The sequence below is a fragment of the Dreissena polymorpha genome, chromosome 10, assembly GCF_020536995.1.
Source record: "Dreissena polymorpha isolate Duluth1 chromosome 10, UMN_Dpol_1.0, whole genome shotgun sequence".
Taxonomy (NCBI): Eukaryota; Metazoa; Mollusca; class Bivalvia; order Myida; family Dreissenidae; genus Dreissena; species Dreissena polymorpha.
The window spans coordinates 13693251-13705748 of NC_068364.1; the positions used below are offsets into that span (position 1 = coordinate 13693251).

The window sequence follows — 12498 nt, forward strand, 5'->3', positions numbered from 1 at the left end:
CTTTTAGTTTAATGCTTTTTTTACCGTTTATTTACATTGTAAAATAGTTTAACTGAAGAAATTTCCTGGAATAATGACGTATTTTCGTCAACAAAATGATGTCATTTCGTCAACAAAATGACGTCATATCAATGTATTGAGGCACGCCACGGGAGAAACTCCGAGAAAGGGTAACTTTTCAGCTGTTAATTATTTTCTTGAAAAAGGGGCATAAAAGAAACAGAAAATGTGTTCATGTCAGTGTTAGATCGTTTGTTATTTCACTCGTGATTATAGAAAAATAATATTTTCACTCGTGGCTGCGCCACTCGTGAAATTATATTTTCTATGATCACTCGTGAAATAACAAACGATCTTATACTGACATGAACACATATCCTCTATATAATGTCGTCTATGCTCGTTGTTTACCATGATTGATCTATAAAATCAAGACACTAGTTAAGGAAATATATAGTATTTAAACGAAATTGCGAATGTTGGTATTGTAAATGTATGATAAAGACGGTCAGATTTACGTGCTTTAGTCAAATAAACTATTCTGTTCTGTTCTGTTGTTATTAAAGGTCAACGATGCTGCTGAAAAGGGGCAGGATAGAAAGACAAACGAGACCAAAGGCCTCTGAAATCTTTGACGAGACTGGCGAGTATTTCTTATCGTCTGCTTATTACAATGACGTTCTTACTCTAAAACATGTCATTTCGACTTCATGTTTGTGAAATATATCAAATGTAAAAATAGTTTCACTTTTTGGTTGGCCAGAGTGGCAGGACGAGAGTGTGGGGCAACGTAGAGTAATCAGTAATGTCTGTATAATGTAACAATTTTCGGTTTCGCTCTAGAGTGATGTCGTTGTCGAGTACACTAAGCTAAATTTTACAACAGGGGAGGCTACTGCAGCAACAAATATCTTTACACAACTTGAGTAATTCGTTCAGAGTAAATTGGGGCACCTGTTTATATGACGTCACCAAAATGGATTCTTCTAATAAGTTTGGAAAGTAATTTAGAGTGATTTAAAGTGAGTTTCGACTAGTGTTCTAACGAGCATCCAGGTATTTTGGTAGTTTTCGTAATTTTCATGTTCTGCTTATGATAATTCATGTTCGTTATCAGATGACTTAACTTAATAATAACACAAGAACTGATATTTACCACAGTTGACCCGTTGTTCAATGTGTGTGAATATTTTATGTCAAAAAATGAAAGAATGACCCACTTTTTATTACTGGCGTAAAATAGATGGAATGGATATTTATATAAATATGTTTCCGGTTGATTACTGATGGATTAAACAGTAATGACAGTAAAACACATGATTGTTATGTTTGCTCAAGTTTCAAAGGACTGCAATTTAAAATGACATGATCTGTTTGTTAATTGGTTATGGCTTCCATACCTTAAACTTAAAGTGTTTCTTTTACATTTCTGACTGGAAAGTAGGTCTTTGCAGAACTATTTAACATCTTTTCAGAATTTTCTTCAGCTATTAATATGATCCGATCATTGTTCTCCAGAAAAAAAAAGAGAATCCCTTTAATTATTTTCAAAGTAGCCGGCAACTAAGCAATAATACAGGTGTTTTTGCACCATTTCAATTAACTTTTTGGGATAGTTCTTCTTGAATGCTCTGAGCTTTTATAGGTACATATGTATAGCTCTTCGTTCTTACTGATTAACCAAATTCAATGTCAAAATAATAAGTCTCAAGTTTGTCTATAAATTCTAATTCAATCAACATTCAACCTTAAACAGCGTAACAAAGACAATACCTGTTACCATCGATATCAATTTGCGTGTTGTTTGTGGATAAATGCTCAAAACAAAAAGTTTATAAAAAAACATTATCAAAGCGAGAGTCGAAGTTTGAATAAATGATTCAATCTATCTTACGGAGGTTGCGTAGAAATTCAGTGTATTACGATTGGTTGATTAGACACCAGATCTATCTCGTTGGGGGATTCTGGAGATAATCAATAGCATATTTTCAAAATTGGAATTTTCTGAATTCTCGTCGTTTTCCATTGCAAAAACTTACACATTTTCATGAACCGTTGATGTGTATGAAACTTTGGATTAATATCATTATTATGCGAGCACACCACATCATGTAAGTTGTTTTCATTTGCGCATAAGTGATATATATATATATATATATATATATGTGTGATCTGTTTGTGTTTATTTATGCCAGAAAATAGTTTATGTTGCTAATATTACCGATTAAACAGATTTCGGGCGGGAGACTTGACAATGAATATGCCCTACGTTAGCGTTACCGATCGTCTAAATCGCCATTGGCGATTACAATTCCTTACTTGCAATTAAAAATAAGATTTTCATGAAATTGGCGATTGAAAAAAAAGACCCTATGCTTTACAAATGCACACTCTAATTAAATGCCTGTTTTCAGGCCGTATAAATCGCCAGAAACATTGCTAAGATTACACAGATAACACCCTTACCGAAAAGGCCCCAGGGGATAATGACGACCGCCTAGGTCGATAATCCACATGGCTGATGTCTTAATTGGTCACGCTTTACACTGTGACAAGACTTTTCGAATATTTGGGTTACTTGGCGATTTACGTGATAACTGAATCACTGAAGTGTGCCGTGTAATGACCTATGCTATAGATGTTATGATTCCACGTTATCGAATCGACCAGTACGGTATATGTATCCCAGAAAAAGCAACTTTTTGGAAAAACCCACTAATCTGCTGGTACAAATAAACATGACCCATTTATAATCCTTTCAAAATCACACACCGTATCAACCGTTATTATTTAAAGTAAGCTATCATTGGTTGATTTAATAGACCAGCGTTGTTTGTACCGGGGTGATAAGTGGGTTTTTCTAAACTCGTGCTTTTCCGGGATCAGTCATTTAATCAGATGGGCGGAGTTATGGCATTGACATAGCCACTATAAACTAATTTCCCAAGAAACAACGATTTTGATTGGCTAAAAAAGTAGACAAGAGTAACTTCCCTTTATGGTCGCTATGCGACTTGAAAGACCGATTTAGAAAGTGAGTTGAAGATTCCGGGAAAATTAAATGCTGCGAACAAAAATGGAAAGTCGAAGCAACAGAAATTAACACAATTCTTTAGAAAAGAAAGCGGACATAATAATGTAAGCTCAGGAACCAAATGTTACGTTCGCAATCGGAGGACGTCTAAAATCATGCATACGTGAGTGTAGAATTGGAAACGTCTACCTGTCAAGTCTCACGGTTTCGCTGTGAGTCTTACGGTTTTTGACATGCAATGACGGTCTCATGCTGACTAAGTAATTTCTTACGCATTTCTTCAAAAACAAAAAAACGAAAAAAATTATTGTGCGGATTTCATAAAATGTCGTTTAATTACTACCAAGACGGGCAGGCTGTTTTAGTGGTTTCTAACCTAAATACCACATGTACCGAAAACTGCTTAATGGTGTTAATGTATCATTATCACTACGCCACCGGTGTCTATGTAAACAAAAAAGTCAGCTGCAAAATGTCAGCAAGTGGCTCGCAAGCGAAGAAAAATTTTCAAGCAAAAAAAGGGCTAATTTCTTTTTTCCGTTGTCTGCCAACTTGGAATATAACATATGCAACATCAGTGCTTAGTAACACTTAATTGGTCATTGTCGGCTTTGTTTCTTCTTACATGTACACTGGGTACTCTTAAGTATACTTAAACGTACCCGTTCCATATTAGACTGAACCCGAGTATGTTGAGCCTCATTTTGACATTAGAGTAAACCACAATGTCAATTGAATATTCAAAATTGTGAATCGTGCTTTTATGTAGATTTCAAAAACACCTTTAATTATGTGCATATTTTGTTTTGTTAACTATTACTTTTGCTAATGTACATGGTTATAAATTTGAAAGCTTTCAGCCAAAATAGTTATTATTTCCTAAGTAAAAAAGTCAGTTTTTGTCAAGCTTTTCAACATTGAGAAAAAAATGTATTGCGAAGTTTTGAAATTCAAAAATGTTTATCGGATCAACAACATTAAGATGGTTAAACTCTTTATCAAATAACAGTATTGTCTAACTAGTGTCTTACAATACCTTGTCTTGCTTATGTGAAATATGACAGCAAATTGTAAAATCAAAACAATGACGTTTTCTGCAATTCACACTTAACAGAATATCTCTCCTTCAGAACTTAACAGAATTGTTGACTTTTTTTCATGTCTAAAATGATCAAAGAAGTGATAAAGTAATATCTGGATCAAGTCCAGTACCTGGTAGTAAAACCTACAGAAGCTAAATGCTTGCTCAAAAGAAAGTTGCCATTACTACTATATTTTGCTACTTAAAAAATGCTGGAATGGACTTTGAGGCATTGTTGTTTATAGTATTTACACAATTTAGAGTGTAATTAAACTCATTTGTCACCATTCTATCGCATAAACAGCATTTGCATTATGAAAACTAAGCATATTCATTATTTGTTGCAAAATATACCATGTGAAATAATAAACTTCAACACCTTTATTTATGCTGTAAGCATAATTATGGGGTGGCACTTTGAAAATGTCTCTAAGAAAATGAACAAAGGGCACGTATTTATAGATTATTACAATTTCAAGACGGAATAATTATTAAGCAAGCTAAACACAAATATTAATGTTCCTTTTTTAACACCTAAAGGTTGTTAAGCTTTTGTCATGAACTATTATATTTTTCTGTAATTTCAACTTCCAACAGTTAAGTACCAGTATCAAAATTTAGTGAAAGAAAAGCAACAACTTGTTGATTTTTGTAAATGTAGGTCAGTTACAAACATTAATCAGAATTTTAACATTTGGTTTGTGATAATGTATTCAGTAGCATGCCAGTTTAGACAGATTTTTTGGCCAGTTGTTTCATGAAAATTTAAAATCTGATACACCAGAAAAGATAAAGCAAATTGAAATGGCATGGGGGATTTTTTGACTTGAAACAGAATCTGGTTTCCATGGTTATTCACAGCTTTAATTCTCAAGTTAATCTTACACTGTGTGCTTGAATTCACAATTGATGACGTATATTGTAACTCCACAGGTGGCTAGAGAGGTTGCAGTATAAGTGCATCAATATTGCTTGCATCATGGTTCATGTAGAATCAAAATAATTTTTATATAATTTTTGTATATAGGCCAATATTGGTCATACAACATATTAATAACTGCTATCTCATTTCTTAAAACAACAGTTGACAATATATAATTACATGTATATTCTGAAAAGTCTGGTTTTCCCTTTTTTTTTCTTGTCTAAAAATAACTGGTATTGAAACCCGTTTCTATATGCTGAAAATAATGCTTGTAAAAATGCTGTGGGACACATGTATTGGAAGTCATGTTTATGATTTTATTCTCTAATATCAACGTTTGACACTCATTACATCATGAAACAAAATGCAAGTATACGGTTTATTAAAGGTAACAAATGTATAATAATTTATTTGTAAGGGAAACATAGCACCTTAACTGACAGATGATTTGCTTTTGCTTCAATGTACATTTGTACTGCTAAACATCAGCTGCATCTAAATAGAAGGTCATCTGACAGGTTGTGTCTTACACAGACTTCTTACCCATCTAGGGCCACATTTATGACTTATTCTTGATGAACTTTGGTAAGAATATTTATCTTGACAATATTACGGTTATGTTTTAATCTGGGTCAACTTGTCAAAAACTAGACAGTCTGGTCAAGTCTTCAGCAGTTACCATAGTGTCTGTGAACTCAGGTGAGCACTTTTAAGGGCCATAGTGGCCCTATGGTCATTATACCCCCACAAACAAAGTTTAGGGAGGTATATAGGTGTGAGCTTGTCTGTCGGTCGGTGTGAGTCTAGCTGTCTGTCTTAAGTATTAAGTGTCTGCTCTCTAGTTCAAGTCGTTTCATCCGATCTTCACCAAACTTGGTCAGATGTTGTATCTAGATGATGTCTAGGTCAAGTTTGAATATGAGTCATGCAGGGTCAAAAACTGGTCATGGGGTCACTTAAGTGCGTTTTCAACATTCAGCATGGTGTCTGCTCTCTAATTCAAGTACATGTAGTTTTCATCCGAGCTTCACCACATGTGGTCAGAAGTTGTATCTAGATGATGAGTAGGTAAAGTTCGAACATGGGCCATGCTGGGTCAAAAACTAGGTCACGAGGTCACTTAGTGCGTTTTAAACATTGAGCATGGTGTCTGCTGTTTTATGTGAAGACAACATGCAAAATATTCTGTGTCAATGTGGCATGTGGGGGTATTCGTCACGTCTGTGACAAAGCTCTAGTTATGGTCCTCTTGTTTGCAAATTCTTGCAAGCTGAACATGCATGAACAAAATATTAATACAAATATATATTACAATTGAAATGATTGAAAGGAGAGATATAGTCGCAATATATCACATAAAATTGCACGTAAATATGCAGTTTATTTATGAAAAATAATTTTGGAATATGTAAATATTTTGATAATATTTACAATATTTCATTTTTCAATATTTGTTGGTTAATTGCCCTATTTCTCACAATCAAACATAAACACCACAAATAGATTAACTCACCTCTGGAAAACTTATTGACATTGGCTGTGTCTACATGTAGGTCAGCCCATTCGTTAATGGATGTCGGGGTGTAAATTATACCCAAAAACGACATTGGTACGTCCTTTTTACAAATGATGAAAGTCCATTGGACATCTGATTATCAGCATTCACTATGTTTTCTTATACACGGGATGTACCAATTTAGGGCAGAAGTTTGGTAAAATATGTCCACAGATCAGTGCAATAGGGCAGAAGTTTGGTAAAATAGCAGATAAAAAAAACTGTCCAGAAATTTAGTCTCAATATTTTATGGATGAAAACCGGTATGTCAGAAAATTTAGAGTCACGAAAAATAATTATTTTGGCTCGAATTGGGGGTGTACAAAAATTTAGAGTGTCAAAATTTTTAGTAATTACGGTTATACATGAACGTAGTTTAAATAGATATATAAGTTGAGTACCTAATGGTCACAAATCCTTTGCAAAATGAACAGGCGCATTTATTAGAATGAACCAGTCTTTTGAAAAAATTGAAAATTATTCTTAACAATCACTACACATGAATAAAATAATTATACTTGATAAAAGTCAAGAGTTGCGCATGCTCTCCATGCAAATCATTTTGCCTTTGTGTTATTTTTTTGTAGTTAAAAAAATGAAATAACTTCAAAGAAAACAAATGTGGTAGATGTGTACCTAACATGTCCCTAAGGGTTACATATTACACATTGTATAGGGCATAGCAATCATTTGTCAACCTGGACTTGAAGTCAACATTACTCCAAACAACATTAGCTGCATTTGTTTCCCATTCATTAAGTGTCAAAGTGCCTCGACAAGATATAGTTTTGCATTTTTGTTCTACTGTTTGTGTATTTTTGGATATGATTAATGTAAACATCTAAGTCACCTCACTTTAGGCAGTCACCTGCAGCTAACAAGCCACAGTAAACCTAGCCATTGTGCACAAAGCATCTTGTTTGAGGTTAGAATGTGAAACCTTATACTTCCTAACATGTAGCCCAGTCTGGGTCGGTAGAAATGTCAGCAATCAATCCCAGTGTGCCCAGCTGGAAAATATACCTGGTTAAATTGACAAAGATTCTGGCCAGCCTCCATTATATGTAATTAAAATACCTATGTAATTGATCCTTATAAGCTTGTGTGAAATAAAACTAACAAAATATTTTTGTTTTTCGTGGTGCAGCTTTAAAACAGGAATGTGCTTCAGCCATGTACTTCAAACTCTAGTTTTTGTTTAGATTGCAATATAATTAATGAACAGTTCTTATTGTTAACAAATATGTACAGAGATAAGAGATGAGGTCTACCCAAAAATTTATTTCGTTAACATATCAATGAAATGCAGTTAATTTTAAGTGAAGTTTTATTGTACTTTATTCCTAGGAATGGTTGTACACATGCATCATTTATAAGTTATTTGTTGTTCGATTTTATTTTATTTTCACAGTGTTTATGAAGTTTAACAATATGTTCAACAGGAAGCAGTTATACATAAGTATAGTTAGTGTTGGTTTGCTGTGATGCAGGTGTCTAGATATTGAGGGGTTATCAGTCCATGTCCCGTTATCTGCTGTGACTACATTCTTGGCATGTTTTGCATATCAGTTTGACATGTACTCAAACCTCACACTGTATTGATGGATGCACTGAGTTCTTGATGCATATAATCAAAATAAGACATTATTGATCTTGTAATTGTTTGTTCTGACAATTTTGAAGCACACGTTCTTTCTATTGCCATTGACCATGGTGGTTCATATTGTTCAGCTAATGATGCACCTTGTCTCAAACTTTATTTATTCATTCTTCACCAACACTCATATTTTATTATGCCCCCCTCGAATAATATGTGTTATATTGCTGTGTAAATGTTTGTTGGTTGATAGGATGGGCTGATATCAGTCTGTAGACCTGTCTGTTTCTGCACTATATCTCGAGCACAGAATTTAAGTTTGACATATCAGCTTTCAATTGGGAAGAAAACTCGATAAAAATCCGTTGTGATGTCATCAGGTCATCAGGATATCTTGACATCTCCTTGACCTACAATCATGCAAATTGTTATGATGGTTGCTTGGTGGAATAGTGAGGCACCTATAGATTTTGAGTTCAACAGGTCAAAAGTCAAGGTCACCAGGGCTTGTTACATGAAATCCGTCCCGCATGATACCTAGAGACCACTTTGACCTACGATGAGCTAAATTGATGTACCGTTTAGTTGCGAGGGTAGGAAAAAGACCTATCAAATTGTTTCATGAAAACTGTTTTCTACAGAAACAGGTTTGTTTCTACAGGACAGCTTTCGACACTAATGGTAGTTCAGGAGTCTGAGACTCCTTAAAATTAGAATCAGACTCCTTGTTTTTGTGTCAGGAGAGTCCGTCAGACTCCTTTAAAATTGTCTTTCAATTCAAAAAAATCCTTTGATTTCCTTATTCGTTTCGCAAGATCAGAATGTTCAAACTTTTGTGCATGCGAAAAAATATGCCAATAATCATTCTGCATGAACACAATTACAAAAACAAAACAATCTGAAATAATTTATTTTGGTTCCCTGTCAAGCGTATAGTTAAAATAGGGGAACATGCAAGCTATGATACTCCAAATCAACACTATCGTTGCCGTTTCTTTCTCTCTGATATTTTCGCTAGAGTACCGTCTCATTACTATAAAAAACATCACAAAACCTGAAATTGTTTACACACTGTATGTTTTATGGCCCCAAGGTACTGACGATGGGACCGTCTATGAATCAGTTGAGCGTGAATGTCCTGTGCCACTATCAATTGATGATTTCATTGGTTTATTGCAGTTTTCACGCTTTGTCATACCAACCACACTAATCTGATCCTACGGTGTACTTCCCTACGATAAAATCGCGGCAAGTAACATAAGAGACTGCAGGGCCCTCAATCCATTTTAGGGGAAGCAGGTCGCTACCCATAGGAGGGGGAATTTTCGCGGCGTTTCCCTTTTTGGGGGATTTTTTACTTACTCTCTAATTATTACATTTGTACATGTTTGCACTATATTCATTGCTTTTGTCATAATTAATTAAGTATGTTTGACAAGATTAAATTAAAATAGAATTGAGATATAATAATCATGAGACACATCTATCTATTAAAAAAAAAAAAATAAAAATAAAAATTTAGGGGGAAATTTTTCCCCCCAAAAGTATACTTTTCAGGTGGGGGAATGCGGCCGTGAATTTGACAGATTGAGGGCCCTGGACTGATGATGGAAACGGAATGTAATCCTCTGGGATATTGTGCTTTACATGTATAATGTTGTCTAAACATTTTTTCGACTCGTCAAACTGTTTTACGGAATTATCAAAGGGAGGGTTTTGTAGAGTCTACAAATATTCTAGTTGTCTGGGTTTATCTGTTATATTCTGGCTTTGTGAAGGTTTAATACTTTCTGAGATGTAAACATGACACTTGCATTGCATAATAATAAGCAGTATAATTGGAAGTAGTCTACATTTGCTGGACAGAAAATACTTCTTAACAGGTATAAACACACCAGAAGCAGCAGCTTCGTTAGAATCACATGACAAGGGCCACTTCAATGCAAATGATATATTTTATCTTCTTATTACTTTGAAATTTATGCCCCCCTGCGAAGAAGAGGGGGTATATTCTTTTGCACATGTCGGTCGGTCCTTGGGCCGGTCCATCGGTCCGTCCACAAGATGGTTTCCGGATGATAACTCAAGAACGCTTAGGCCTAGGATCATGAAACTTCATAGGAACATTGATCATGATTGGCAGATGACCCCTATTGATTTTCTGGTCACTAGGTCAAAGGTCAAAGTCAAAGTGACTCAAAATAGTAAAATGGTTTCCGGATGATAACTCAAGAATGCTTACGCCTAGGATCATGAAACTTCATAGGTACATTGATCATGACTGGCAGATGACCCCTTTTGATTTTCAGGTCAAAGGTCAAGGTCACAGTGACTCGAAACAGTAAAATGGTTTCCGGATGATAACTCAAGAATGCTTACACCTAGGATCATGAAACTTCATAGGAATATTGATCATGACGGGCAGACGACCCCTTTTGCTTTTCAGGTCACTAGGTCAAAGGTCAAGGTCACAATCTGGCAGATGACCCCTATTTATTTTCAGGTCACTAGGTCAAAGGTCAAGGTCACAGTGACTCGAAACAGTAAAATGGTTTCGGGGTGATAACTCAAGAATGCTTACGCCTAGGATCATGAAACTTTATAGGTACATTGATCATGACTGGCAGATGACCCCTATTGATCAGTGCCTTCCACATAAAATTTTTCAGGCGCCCCGGGGCCGATGGGGGGTGGGTGCGGGAGTATCCCCTCCCGACGTTGATTTAAAAAAAAATTAATGTGTCAATTGACGTTCTGTGGTGCGTTATAAATCTAAGAAAAACAGATATGAAGTGATTGGTTAGGATAAATGTTTACATTTTTTTAAAGTTGTATCCAAATTAAGAGCATCTAAGTTATTTAACACTCATTATTTTCCCGATATTAAAACTGTCATTTCATCCTTTCTGAGCTCTTTTTTAGGTAGACGACGAAGATAGGCTAACAACAACTAAGTTAGAAAACTGTCGTTATAGCAGTTGCTTCCCTTTGATAACAAAGATACAAAGTCAAGCTGTTGCAACGATCGGGAACGTTCTATTAATGACTGATTTAGCACCAAGCTCACGTTTCTGTCACACTGATACTTAACTTTGCATGCTGTGCCCGCTATTATCGGACATTTAAAGAAACGTTGTGTTATCTGAGTAAATGTGTTGTTACTGGGTTTTTTTACATTATGCTAACTTCTTAGAAGTCTTTTGTTTGACTTCTCGCGTTCACTATGTTCGGTGTGTGTCGGTAATGTGTGCAACAAAGATGAAAGAACAAAATTTGTATAATAACAAGTTCAGTTATTGACTCGCAACTTGACACGTTGCGTTTGTTTTTACAGTTGAGATATTAGGAGTTTTCTAGCTTCCAGACCCCTGTTATTGGTCGTTTATTGATGTAACAACAACATGTCAATAACATGCCAATAAGAAGTATAAACGGGTGCACAAAGGTGCGAATGCAAATGTGAGATTTTGGGTGTGAAACATCTAGATAGCGTCTTGGTTTCAAATGGGTTTATAAATAAACGATTACGTGACTGTCAAACTTTATTGAAGCGATGGACATAAATAATAATTATAATAACAGAAACACATATTATTTACGGTGGTTAACCGGACATCACTAATAATATTATAAACACGGGAAATTCTATAATAAGCATCGGGTGTCTTCATACAGCATCCGTCTTGTTGGCTGCAGACCTGCATTACAATCTTACAACAGAAATGATAACATAGATGATGAACGTTTGCAAAATATAAGCAGTATCAATTAAATATTAAGCATCATAAATTGAAAACATATTTAAGTGCATATGGACATTGATTGTGGCAGGGGTATCCCCACTGAACTTTCGTAAAACACCTGACGTGATGTGTGCGCATAGTTTCTGTTCGTTCTATTACAGTGACCAATCGACAACTGAATGTAAATTTAGAGTTCACGCAACATGTACATGTACAAGCCATTTTCTGAACACGGGAAAGTGAAAGTGTTTTTTTTAACTATTTGTTTGTTTTAAAAGGTCTAAATCAATTATATTTTGTGTCGTCTGTGTATGTTTTTTTTGGTTTTGATTTCTATTTTAGCTCATCTTATGCAAATAAATATCGTTATTTTCATTGTTTTCAATCAAGTCTCGTTTCCGAGATAATCTCTGGGATTTAACTGTGTAATCTACTTCGATGTGCTTAGTGACTAACAATATGATTGTTTCGACAGATGACACGCGCTTATCTAAATTTTGGATGTTATAATACACAAGCTGATGGATGTTTGGTTGCTTGATTAGGCTATAAAACAAAGACGC

At 35.0% G+C, this 12498-nt stretch overlaps 1 protein-coding gene across 2 annotated transcripts in view; it reads left to right on the forward strand.

The window, feature by feature from the left end:
* The first annotated feature begins 911 nt into the window (after positions 1-911).
* The window catches only part of LOC127847237 (mitogen-activated protein kinase kinase kinase 2-like), a 107186-nt gene continuing 95599 nt past the window's right edge, over positions 912-12498 (forward strand). Inside the window, exon 1 of one of the 2 annotated variants that reach the window (XM_052378989.1) lies at positions 912-1056. The gene's annotated coding sequence lies outside the window, so the exon portion shown is untranslated. The remainder of the gene's footprint in view (positions 1057-12498) is intronic. The other variant, XM_052378990.1, reaches the window with a different exon arrangement.